The sequence below is a fragment of the Lissotriton helveticus genome, chromosome 1_2 (genome assembly GCF_964261635.1).
Source record: "Lissotriton helveticus chromosome 1_2, aLisHel1.1, whole genome shotgun sequence".
In the NCBI taxonomy this organism is placed as follows: domain Eukaryota; kingdom Metazoa; phylum Chordata; class Amphibia; order Caudata; family Salamandridae; genus Lissotriton; species Lissotriton helveticus.
In genome coordinates, this window is record NC_136058.1 from 337,730,857 (window position 1) to 337,743,230 (window position 12,374).

The following is a 12,374-nucleotide window of genomic DNA, read 5'->3' on the forward strand; positions in this document are numbered from 1 at the left end:
AGAAATGGAGGTGGTCAAACCAATTTTGTCCACAAATTGAGAAGTCGAGGAAGCATGTAAACAAATCTGTTTCAGCTTACATGAGAGACCATGGAATGGGCTCCCTGTACAACAATAACTTGCGTTACTACATGCAAGATATCTACAGAGGAGATGGAGTTCACTTCTCAGATGAGGGCAACAGAGTTTTCACTCTGAATTTAAGAATGTGCATTGGTACCTACTTATAAGTACCTAAATGTACCATAAACCCAAAAGCTCTTCTCAGAGCTACCCTACATCTGATCACTCACAATTATTATTGTACTCTAACTTTTTTCACTAATTTTCAAGAAAGTACGCTTCCCCAGAACGTTTCCCGGTTCGCGAACCGAGCGCACTCCACGCAAAAAAACTAAAAAAACGGTATATATTTTTTTGCCCTGCGAGAACCTTTCAAAGCCTCCACATCAAACCTAGGGGGTCAGGCACGATCTACTATGCCCCCTTATGGTCATTTGCCCCTTCGCTTTGGCCTCCTCTTGTCTCTCGATCCTACCGAGAGACAAGATGGCGGCCGCTACGGACTGTTTGCAATGTTTACAGACGCCGAAAAACCAATCACCTTCGCAAACCTCCGTAACGCGAAAAGTACGCGAAGCGGAGCGCTGTTACAGATATATATCTTTTTTTGAACGTTAATTTCTCAAAATCCACTGGAGCACATATATTGAGACCTAGCAAAGGCACATCGGGCTACCAGTCCCTACAATTTTGCCAAGTTTCGTGCAAATCCATTCAGCCGTTCGATTATTATTATTATTTTTTTTTTTGCCCCGCGGGGCCCTTTTAAAACCTCCACATCAAACCTAGGGGGTCAGCGAGGATCTACTATTCCCCCTTATGGTCATTTGCCCCTTCGCTTTCGCCTCCTCTTGTCTCTCGATCCTACCGAGAGACAAGATGGCGGCCGCTACGGACTGTTTGGAATGTTGACAGACGCCGGAGAACCAATCAGCTTCGCTTCACAAAGCTCCGTTGCGCGAAAAGTCCGCGAACCAGTGCGCTAACTGGTCCGCTGTTACAGATATATATATTTTTTTAAACGTTAATTTCTCAAAATCCACTGGAGCACATATATTGAGACCTACAAAAGGCACATCGGGCTACCAGTCCCTACAATTTTGCCAAGTTTCGTGCAAATCCATTCAGCCGTTCGGGCTAAAAGTGAGGCCAACCGCCCTATGGAAAACTCAATGTTAAAAACACGTTTTGGGACCCCCCTTTTTTCTCGGCCCCCACCGGACGAACCCCCCCCAAATTTTCAAGGGCTGCTCAGAAACAAAATGTGCCATTTTCCTGAAAATTTCAGCCAATTCCGTCCACAAACGCCAAAGTTATTAGACATAGAATTTTCAAAAAACCCATAGAGAAAAAATCCTAACTATATATACCTACTGGCGACCGCCAGTAGGTAATATAAATATATATATTGATAGTTAGAAAGATAGCCAGATAGACAGATCGATAGATAGATATTTATTTCAATGAAATAATTTCTTGATAAAACTGATTGTTTTTGGCTAGGAATTTCTGTATTGTAATATTAAGGAAAAAAGATTACTTGTCCTAACCAAAAGCAGCAAATCTGCCTATTACAATACTGTGAATTGATCGAGGGTATGCCTTAACCCCAAGGAGGTGAGCACTGTTTAACTGATGCTAATAAGTCCTCGTTAGTATAGTGGTCAGTATCCCCGCCTGTCACGCGGGAGACCGGGGTTCAATTCCCCGACGGGAAGGCGCTTCTTTTTATTCACACAATTAAATAAAATGATGTACTTTCTAACATTGTAAAATATATCTGTCATTATCCTTGCCTATTCCGATTGAGAAAAAAGGTGGAATTCACCGATGGCCAAAATGCTTACTGATGTGTTAACTGGAATTCATAATATGCTCTGAATATTTCAATATGCACAGGCGTACCATCAAAAACACTTTACATCTGCATTCTCTTGGAAAATGAGATGAAGCAGTGGTGAATCCTAGGCTGCGGTTCCACTCGATTGGCACCATTTACAAGTAGAATGACTGCTTTTGGTTAGTAGTGACCCCTGGTGGCTAATAGTTATAAGCTGCAAATGGTAAAGTGAGCTGATTATATAGATATATATATATAAATATATATATTGATAGTTAGAAAGATAGCCAGATTGACAGATCGATAGATAGATATTTATTTCAATGAAATAATTTCTTGATAAAACTGATTGTTTTTGGCTAGGAATTTCTGTATTGTAATATTTAGGAAAAAAGATTACTTGTCCTAACCAAAAGCAGCAAATCTGCCTATTACAATACTGTGAATTGATCGAGGGTATGCCTTAACCCCAAGGAGGTGAGCACTGTTTAACTGATGCTAATAAGTCCTCGTTAGTATAGTGGTCAGTATCCCCGCCTGTCACGCGGGAGACCGGGGTTCAATTCCCCGACGGGAATGCGATTCTTTTTATTCACACAATTAAATAAAATTATGTACTTTCTAACATTGTAAAATATATCTGTCATTATCCTTGCCTATTCCGATTGAGAAAAAAGGTGGAATTCACCGATGGCCAAAATGCTTACTGATGTGTTAACTGGAATAGATAATAATCTCTGAATATTTCAATATGCACAGGCGTACCATCAAAAACACTTTACATCTGCATTCTCTTGGAAAATGAGATGAAGCAGTGGTGAATCCTAGGCTGCGGTTCCACTCGATTGGCACCATTTACAAGTAGAATGACTGCTTTTGGTTAGTAGTGACCCCTGGTGGCTAATAGTTATAAGCTGCAAATGGTAAAGTGAGCTGATTATATAGATATATATATATAAATATATATATTGATAGTTAGAAAGATAGCCAGATAGACAGATCGATAGATAGATATTTATTTCAATGAAATAATTTCTTGATAAAACTGATTGTTTTTGGCTAGGAATTTCTGTATTGTAATATTTAGGAAAAAAGATTACTTGTCCTAACCAAAAGCAGCAAATCTGCCTATTACAATACTGTGAATTGATCGAGGGTATGCCTTAACCCCAAGGAGGTGAGCACTGTTTAACTGATGCCAATAAGTCCTCGTTAGTATAGTGGTCAGTATCCCCGCCTGTCGCGCGGGAGACCGGGGTTCAATTCCCCGACGGGGAGGTGATTCCTTTTATTCACACAATTAAATAAAATGATGTACTTTCTAACATTGTAAAATTTATCTGTCATTATCCTTGCCTATTCCGATAGAGAAAAAAGGTTGAATTCACTGATGGCCAAAATGCTTACTGATGTGTTAACTGAAATTCATAATATGCTCTGAATATTTCAATATGCACAGGCGTACCATCAAAAACACTTTACATCTGCATTCTCTTGGAAAATGAGATGAAGCTGTGGTGAATCCTAGGCTGCTGTTCCACTCGATTGGCACAATTTACAAGTAGAATGACTGCTTTTGGTTAGTAGTGACCCCTGGTGGCTAATAGTTATAAGCTGCAAATGGTAAAGTGAGCTGATTATATAGATATATATATATATAAATATATATATATTGATAGTTAGAAAGATAGCCAGATAGACAGATCGATAGATAGATATTTATTTCAATGAAATAATTTCTTGATAAAACTGATTGTTTTTGGCTAGGAATTTCTGTATTGTAATATTTAGGAAAAAAGATTACTTGTCCTAACCAAAAGCAGCAAATCTGCCTATTACAATACTGTGAATTGATCGAGGGTATGCCTTAACCCCAAGGAGGTGAGCACTGTTTAACTGATGCCAATAAGTCCTCGTTAGTATAGTGGGCAGTATCCCCGCCTGTCACGCGGGAGACCGGGGTTCAATTTCCCGACGGGGAGGCGATTCCTTTTATTCACACAATTAAATAAAATGATGTACTTTCTAACATTGTAAAATTTATCTGTCATTATCCTTGCCTATTCCGATAGAGAAAAAAGGTTGAATTCACTGATGGCCAAAATGCTTACTGATGTGTTAACTGAAATTCATAATATGCTCTGAATATTTCAATATGCACAGGCGTACCATCAAAAACACTTTACATCTGCATTCTCTTGGAAAATGAGATGAAGCAGTGGTGAATCCTAGGCTGCTGTTCCACTCGATTGGCACAATTTACAAGTAGAATGACTGCTTTTGGTTAGTAGTGACCCCTGGTGGCTAATAGTTATAAGCTGCAAATGGTAAAGTGAGCTGATTATATAGATATATATATATATATAAATATATATATTGATAGTTAGAAAGATAGCCAGATAGACAGATCGATAGATAGATATTTATTTCAATGAAATAATTTCTTGATAAAACTGATTGTTTTTGGCTAGGAATTTCTGTATTGTAATATTTAGGAAAAAAGATTACTTGTCCTAACCAAAAGCAGCAAATCTGCCTATTACAATACTGTGAATTGATCGAGGGTATGCCTTAACCCCAAGGAGGTGAGCACTGTTTAACTGATGCCAATAAGTCCTCGTTAGTATAGTGGTCAGTATCCCCGCCTGTCACGCGGGAGACCGGGGTTCAATTCCCCGACGGGGAGGCGATTCCTTTTATTCACACAATTAAATAAAATGATGTACTTTCTAACATTGTAAAATATATCTGTCATTATCCTTGCCTATTCTGATTGAGAAAAAAGGTTGAATTCACTGATGGCCAAAATGCTTACTGATGTGTTAACTGAAATTCATAATATGCTCTGAATATTTCAATATGCACAGGCGTACCATCAAAAACACTTTACATCTGCATTCTCCTGGAAAATGAGATGAAGAAGTGGTGAATCCTAGGCTGCTGTTCCACTCGATTGGCACAATTTACAAGTAGAATGACTGCTTTTGGTTAGTAGTGACCCCTGGTGGCTAATAGTTATAAGCTGCAAATGGTAAAGTGAGCTGATTATATAGATATATATATATAAATATATATATTGATAGTTAGAAAGATAGCCAGATAGACAGATCGATAGATAGATATTTATTTCAATGAAATAATTTCTTGATAAAACTGATTGTTTTTGGCTAGGAATTTCTGTATTGTAATATTTAGGAAAAAAGATTACTTGTCCTAACCAAAAGCAGCAAATCTGCCTATTACAATACTGTGAATTGATCGAGGGTATGCCTTAACCCCAAGGAGGTGAGCACTGTTTAACTGATGCCAATAAGTCCTCGTTAGTATAGTGGTCAGTATCCCCGCCTGTCACGCGCGAGACCGGGGTTCAATTCCCTGACGGGGAGGCGATTCCATTTATTCACACAATTAAATAAAATGATGTACTTTCTAACATTGTAAAATATATCTGTCATTATCCTTGCCTATTCCGATAGAGAAAAAAGGTTGAATTCACTGATGGCCAAAATGCTTACTGATGTGTTAACTGAAATTCATAATATGCTCTGAATATTTCAATATGCACAGGCGTACCATCAAAAACACTTTACATCTGCATTCTCTTGGAAAATGAGATGAAGCAGTGGTGAATCCTAGGCTGCTGTTCCACTCGATTGGCACAATTTACAAGTAGAATGACTGCTTTTGGTTAGTAGTGACCCCTGGTGGCTAATAGTTATAAGCTGCAAATGGTAAAGTGAGCTGATTATATAGATATATATATATATAAATATATATATTGATAGTTAGAAAGATAGCCAGATAGACAGATCGATAGATAGATATTTATTTCAATGAAATAATTTCTTGATAAAACTGATTGTTTTTGGCTAGGAATTTCTGTATTGTAATATTTAGGAAAAAAGATTACTTGTCCTAACCAAAAGCAGCAAATCTGCCTATTACAATACTGTGAATTGATCGAGGGTATGCCTTAACCCCAAGGAGGTGAGCACTGTTTAACTGATGCCAATAAGTCCTCGTTAGTATAGTGGTCAGTATCCCCGCCTGTCACGCGGGAGACCGGGGTTCAATTCCCCGACGGGGAGGCGATTCCTTTTATTCACACAATTAAATAAAATGATGTACTTTCTAACATTGTAAAATATATCTGTCATTATCCTTGCCTATTCTGATTGAGAAAAAAGGTTGAATTCACTGATGGCCAAAATGCTTACTGATGTGTTAACTGAAATTCATAATATGCTCTGAATATTTCAATATGCACAGGCGTACCATCAAAAACACTTTACATCTGCATTCTCCTGGAAAATGAGATGAAGAAGTGGTGAATCCTAGGCTGCTGTTCCACTCGATTGGCACAATTTACAAGTAGAATGACTGCTTTTGGTTAGTAGTGACCCCTGGTGGCTAATAGTTATAAGCTGCAAATGGTAAAGTGAGCTGATTATATATATATATATATATATAAATATATATATTGATAGTTAGAAAGATAGCCAGATAGACAGATCGATAGATAGATATTTATTTCAATGAAATAATTTCTTGATAAAACTGATTGTTTTTGGCTAGGAATTTCTGTATTGTAATATTTAGGAAAAAAGATTACTTGTCCTAACCAAAAGCAGCAAATCTGCCTATTACAATACTGTGAATTGATCGAGGGTATGCCTTAACCCCAAGTAGGTGAGCACTGTTTAACTGATGCCAATAAGTCCTCGTTAGTATAGTGGTCAGTATCCCCGCCTGTCACGCGGGAGACCGGGGTTCAATTCCCCGACGGGGAGGCGATTCCTTTTATTCACACAATTAAATAAAATGATGTACTTTCTAACATTGTAAAATATATCTGTCATTATCCTTGCCTATTCTGATTGAGAAAAAAGGTTGAATTCACTGATGGCCAAAATGCTTACTGATGTGTTAACTGAAATTCATAATATGCTCTGAATATTTCAATATGCACAGGCGTACCATCAAAAACACTTTACATCTGCATTCTCCTGGAAAATGAGATGAAGAAGTGGTGAATCCTAGGCTGCTGTTCCACTCGATTGGCACAATTTACAAGTAGAATGACTGCTTTTGGTTAGTAGTGACCCCTGGTGGCTAATAGTTATAAGCTGCAAATGGTAAAGTGAGCTGATTATATAGATATATATATATAAATATATATATTGATAGTTAGAAAGATAGCCAGATAGACAGATCGATAGATAGATATTTATTTCAATGAAATAATTTCTTGATAAAACTGATTGTTTTTGGCTAGGAATTTCTGTATTGTAATATTTAGGAAAAAAGATTACTTGTCCTAACCAAAAGCAGCAAATCTGCCTATTACAATACTGTGAATTGATCGAGGGTATGCCTTAACCCCAAGGAGGTGAGCACTGTTTAACTGATGCCAATAAGTCCTCGTTAGTATAGTGGTCAGTATCCCCGCCTGTCACGCGCGAGACCGGGGTTCAATTCCCTGACGGGGAGGCGATTCCATTTATTCACACAATTAAATAAAATGATGTACTTTCTAACATTGTAAAATATATCTGTCATTATCCTTGCCTATTCCGATAGAGAAAAAAGGTTGAATTCACTGATGGCCAAAATGCTTACTGATGTGTTAACTGAAATTCATAATATGCTCTGAATATTTCAATATGCACAGGCGTACCATCAAAAACACTTTACATCTGCATTCTCTTGGAAAATGAGATGAAGCAGTGGTGAATCCTAGGCTGCTGTTCCACTCGATTGGCACAATTTACAAGTAGAATGACTGCTTTTGGTTAGTAGTGACCCCTGGTGGCTAATAGTTATAAGCTGCAAATGGTAAAGTGAGCTGATTATATAGATATATATATATATAAATATATATATTGATAGTTAGAAAGATAGCCAGATAGACAGATCGATAGATAGATATTTATTTCAATGAAATAATTTCTTGATAAAACTGATTGTTTTTGGCTAGGAATTTCTGTATTGTAATATTTAGGAAAAAAGATTACTTGTCCTAACCAAAAGCAGCAAATCAGCCTATTACAATACTGTGAATTGATCGAGGGTATGCCTTAACCCCAAGGAGGTGAGCACTGTTTAACTGATGCCAATAAGTCCTCGTTAGTATAGTGGTCAGTATCCCCGCCTGTCACGCGGGAGACCGGGGTTCAATTCCCCGACGGGGAGGCGATTCCTTTTATTCACACAATTAAATAAAATGATGCACTTTCTAACATTGTAAAATATATCTGTCATTATCCTTGCCTATTCTGATTGAGAAAAAAGGTTGAATTCACTGATGGCCAAAATGCTTACTGATGTGTTAACTGAAATTCATAATATGCTCTGAATATTTCAATATGCACAGGCGTACCATCAAAAACACTTTACATCTGCATTCTCCTGGAAAATGAGATGAAGAAGTGGTGAATCCTAGGCTGCTGTTCCACTCGATTGGCACAATTTACAAGTAGAATGACTGCTTTTGGTTAGTAGTGACCCCTGGTGGCTAATAGTTATAAGCTGCAAATGGTAAAGTGAGCTGATTATATATATATATATATATATAAATATATATATTGATAGTTAGAAAGATAGCCAGATAGACAGATCGATAGATAGATATTTATTTCAATGAAATAATTTCTTGATAAAACTGATTGTTTTTGGCTAGGAATTTCTGTATTGTAATATTTAGGAAAAAAGATTACTTGTCCTAACCAAAAGCAGCAAATCTGCCTATTACAATACTGTGAATTGATCGAGGGTATGCCTTAACCCCAAGTAGGTGAGCACTGTTTAACTGATGCTAATAAGTCCTCGTTAGTAGAGTGGTCAGTATGCCCGCCTGTCACGCGGGAGACCGGGGTTCAATTCCCCGACGGGAAGGCGATTCTTTTTATTCACACAATTAAATAAAATGATGTACTTTCTAACATTGTAAAATATATCTGTCATTATCCTTGCCTATTCTGATTGAGAAAAAAGGTGGAATTCACCGATGGCCAAAATGCTTACTGATGTGTTAACTGAAATTCATAATATGCTCTGAATATTTCAATATGCACAGGCGTACCATCAAAAACACTTTACATCTGCATTCTCTTGGAAAATGAGATGAAGCAGTGGTGAATCCTAGGCTGCTGTTCCACTCGATTGGCACAATTTACAAGTAGAATGACTGCTTTTGGTTAGTAGTGACCCCTGGTGGCTAATAGTTATAAGCTGCAAATGGTAAAGTGAGCTGATTATATAGATATATATATATAAATATATATATTGATAGTTAGAAAGATAGCCAGATAGACAGATCGATAGATAGATATTTATTTCAATGAAATAATTTCTTGATAAAACTGATTGTTTTTGGCTAGGAATTTCTGTATTGTAATATTTAGGAAAAAAGATTACTTGTCCTAACCAAAAGCAGCAAATCTGCCTATTACAATACTGTGAATTGATCGAGGGTATGCCTTAACCCCAAGGAGGTGAGCACTGTTTAACTGATGCCAATAAGTCCTCGTTAGTATAGTGGTCAGTATCCCCGCCTGTCACGCGCGAGCCCGGGGTTCAATTCCCCGACGGGGAGGCGATTCCATTTATTCACACAATTAAATAAAATGATGTACTTTCTAACATTGTAAAATATATCTGTCATTATCCTTGCCTATTCCGATAGAGAAAAAAGGTTGAATTCACTGATGGCCAAAATGCTTACTGGTGTGTTAACTGAAATTCATAATATGCTCTGAATATTTCAATATGCACAGGCGTACCATCAAAAACACTTTACATCTGCATTCTCTTGGAAAATGAGATGAAGCAGTGGTGAATCCTAGGCTGCTGTTCCACTCGATTGGCACAGTTTACAAGTAGAATGACTGCTTTTGGTTAGTAGTGACCCCTGGTGGCTAATAGTTATAAGCTGCAAATGGTAAAGTGAGCTGATTATATAGATATATATATAAATATATATATTGATAGTTAGAAAGATAGCCAGATAGACAGATCGATAGATAGATATTTATTTCAATGAAATAATTTCTTGATAAAACTGATTGTTTTTGGCTAGGAATTTCTGTATTGTAATATTTAGGAAAAAAGATTACTTGTCCTAACCAAAAGCAGCAAATCTTCCTATTACAATACTGTGAATTGATCGAGGGTATGCCTTAACCCCAAGGAGGTGAGCACTGTTTAACTGATGCCAATAAGTCCTCGTTAGTATAGTGGTCAGTATAGTGGTCAGTATCCCCGCCTGTCACGCGGGAGACCGGGGTTCAATTCCCCGACGAGGAGGCGATTCCTTTTATTCACACAATTAAATAAAATGATGTACTTTCTAACATTGTAAAATATATCTGTCATTATCCTTGCCTATTCTGATTGAGAAAAAAGGTTGAATTCACTGATGGCCAAAATGCTTACTGATGTGTTAACTGAAATTCATAATATGCTCTGAATATTTCAATATGCACAGGCGTACCATCAAAAACACTTTACATCTGCATTCTCCTGGAAAATGAGATGAAGAAGTGGTGAATCCTAGGCTGCTGTTCCACTCGATTGGCACAATTTACAATTGAATGACTGCTTTTGGTTAGTAGTGACCCCTGGTGGCTAATAGTTATAAGCTGCAAATGGTAAAGTGAGCTGATTATATAGATATATATATATAAATATATATATTGATAGTTAGAAAGATAGCCAGATAGACAGATCGATAGATAGATATTTATTTCAATGAAATAATTTCTTGATAAAACTGATTGTTTTTGGCTAGGAATTTCTGTATTGTAATATTTAGGAAAAAAGATTACTTGTCCTAACCAAAAGCAGCAAATCTGCCTATTACAATACTGTGAATTGATCGAGGGTATGCCTTAACCCCAAGGAGGTGAGCACTGTTTAACTGATGCTAATAAGTCCTCGTTAGTATAGTGGTCAGTATGCCCGCCTGTCACGCGGGAGACCGGGGTTCAATTCCCCGACGGGAAGGCGATTCTTTTTATTCACACAATTAAATAAAATGATGTACTTTCTAACATTTTAAAATATATCTGTCATTATCCTTGCCTATTCCGATTGAGAAAAAAGGTGGAATTCACCGATGGCCAAAATGCTTACTGATGTGTTAACTGGAATTCATAATATGCTCTGAATATTTCAATATGCACAGGCGTACCATCAAAAACACTTTACATCTGCATTCTCTTGGAAAATGAGATGAAGCAGTGGTGAATCCTAGGCTGCTGTTCCACTCGATTGGCACAATTTACAAGTAGAATGACTGCTTTTGGTTAGTAGTGACCCCTGGTGGCTAATAGTTATAAGCTGCAAATGGTAAAGTGAGCTGATTATATAGATATATATATATATATATAAATATATATATTGATAGTTAGAAAGATAGCCAGATAGACAGATCGATAGATAGATATTTATTTCAATGAAATAATTTCTTGATAAAACTGATTGTTTTTGGCTAGGAATTTCTGTATTGTAATATTTAGGAAAAAAGATTTCTTTTCCTAACCAAAAGCAGCAAATCTGCCTATTACAATACTGTGAATTGATCGAGGGTATGCCTTAACCCCAAGGAGGTGAGCACTGTTTAACTGATGCCAATAAGTCCTCGTTAGTATAGTGGTCAGTATCCCCGCCTGTCACGCGGGAGACCGGGGTTCAATTCCCCGACGGGAAGGCGATTCTTTTTATTCACACAATTAAATAAAATGATGTACTTTCTAACATTGTAAAATATATCTGTCATTATCCTTGCCTATTCCGATAGAGAAAAAAGGTTGAATTCACCGATGGCCAAAATGCTTACTGATGTGTTAACTGAAATTCATAATATGCTCTGAATATTTCAATATGCACAGGCGTACCATCAAAAACACTTTACATCTGCATTCTCTTGGAAAATGAGATGAAGCAGTGGTGAATCCTAGGCTGCTGTTCCACTCGATTGGCACAATTTACAAGTAGAATGACTGCTTTTGGTTAGTAGTGACCCCTGGTGGCTAATAGTTATATGCTGCAAATGGTAAAGTGAGCTGATTATATAGATATATATATATTCACTGAAAAAACCATAGGTTATAGACCATATATAGTTAGGAACTAGCATTTAAAAAACCTTATTTTACTCACACAAAACCATTGAAATTCCATATATAGTTAGTTGCACTAACTATATATCGCGCACCCGCAATCCACTGCTGATGATGTCACATATTACATCATTCATGACATGGTCAGTGACATCACTGATGACATCACTGATGACATCTCAAATGACATCACTGATGACATCACTGATGACATCTCATTTGACATCACTGATGACATCACTGATGACATCTCATTTGACATCATTCTTGTGCTAATACGATAAACCTCTTCAGACTCTAATATAACCTTAGATACACTCAGTGTATACAGACACTCACACACTGTCACT

At 37.1% G+C, this 12,374-nt stretch overlaps 10 non-coding genes across 10 annotated transcripts; all 10 read left to right on the forward strand.

Moving 5' to 3' along the window:
- Positions 1–1,709: 1,709 nt before the first annotated feature.
- Positions 1,710–1,781, forward strand: TRNAD-GUC (transfer RNA aspartic acid (anticodon GUC)). Its single transcript has one exon. It is a non-coding gene; the product is annotated as a tRNA-Asp (tRNA).
- Positions 1,782–2,409: 628 nt separating this feature from the next.
- TRNAD-GUC (transfer RNA aspartic acid (anticodon GUC)) lies at positions 2,410–2,481 on the forward strand. The gene has a single exon. It is a non-coding gene; the product is annotated as a tRNA-Asp (tRNA).
- Positions 2,482–3,109: 628 nt separating this feature from the next.
- On the forward strand, positions 3,110–3,181 carry TRNAD-GUC (transfer RNA aspartic acid (anticodon GUC)). The gene has a single exon. It is a non-coding gene; the product is annotated as a tRNA-Asp (tRNA).
- A 1,336-nt stretch (positions 3,182–4,517) lies between these two features.
- TRNAD-GUC (transfer RNA aspartic acid (anticodon GUC)) lies at positions 4,518–4,589 on the forward strand. The gene has a single exon. It is a non-coding gene; the product is annotated as a tRNA-Asp (tRNA).
- Positions 4,590–5,919: 1,330 nt separating this feature from the next.
- On the forward strand, positions 5,920–5,991 carry TRNAD-GUC (transfer RNA aspartic acid (anticodon GUC)). Its single transcript has one exon. It is a non-coding gene; the product is annotated as a tRNA-Asp (tRNA).
- Positions 5,992–6,621: 630 nt separating this feature from the next.
- Positions 6,622–6,693, forward strand: TRNAD-GUC (transfer RNA aspartic acid (anticodon GUC)). The gene has a single exon. It is a non-coding gene; the product is annotated as a tRNA-Asp (tRNA).
- Positions 6,694–8,023: 1,330 nt separating this feature from the next.
- Positions 8,024–8,095, forward strand: TRNAD-GUC (transfer RNA aspartic acid (anticodon GUC)). The gene has a single exon. It is a non-coding gene; the product is annotated as a tRNA-Asp (tRNA).
- Positions 8,096–8,725: 630 nt separating this feature from the next.
- TRNAD-GUC (transfer RNA aspartic acid (anticodon GUC)) lies at positions 8,726–8,797 on the forward strand. Its single transcript has one exon. It is a non-coding gene; the product is annotated as a tRNA-Asp (tRNA).
- A 2,037-nt stretch (positions 8,798–10,834) lies between these two features.
- On the forward strand, positions 10,835–10,906 carry TRNAD-GUC (transfer RNA aspartic acid (anticodon GUC)). The gene has a single exon. It is a non-coding gene; the product is annotated as a tRNA-Asp (tRNA).
- Positions 10,907–11,540: 634 nt separating this feature from the next.
- On the forward strand, positions 11,541–11,612 carry TRNAD-GUC (transfer RNA aspartic acid (anticodon GUC)). Its single transcript has one exon. It is a non-coding gene; the product is annotated as a tRNA-Asp (tRNA).
- The last annotated feature ends 762 nt before the right edge of the window (positions 11,613–12,374 follow it).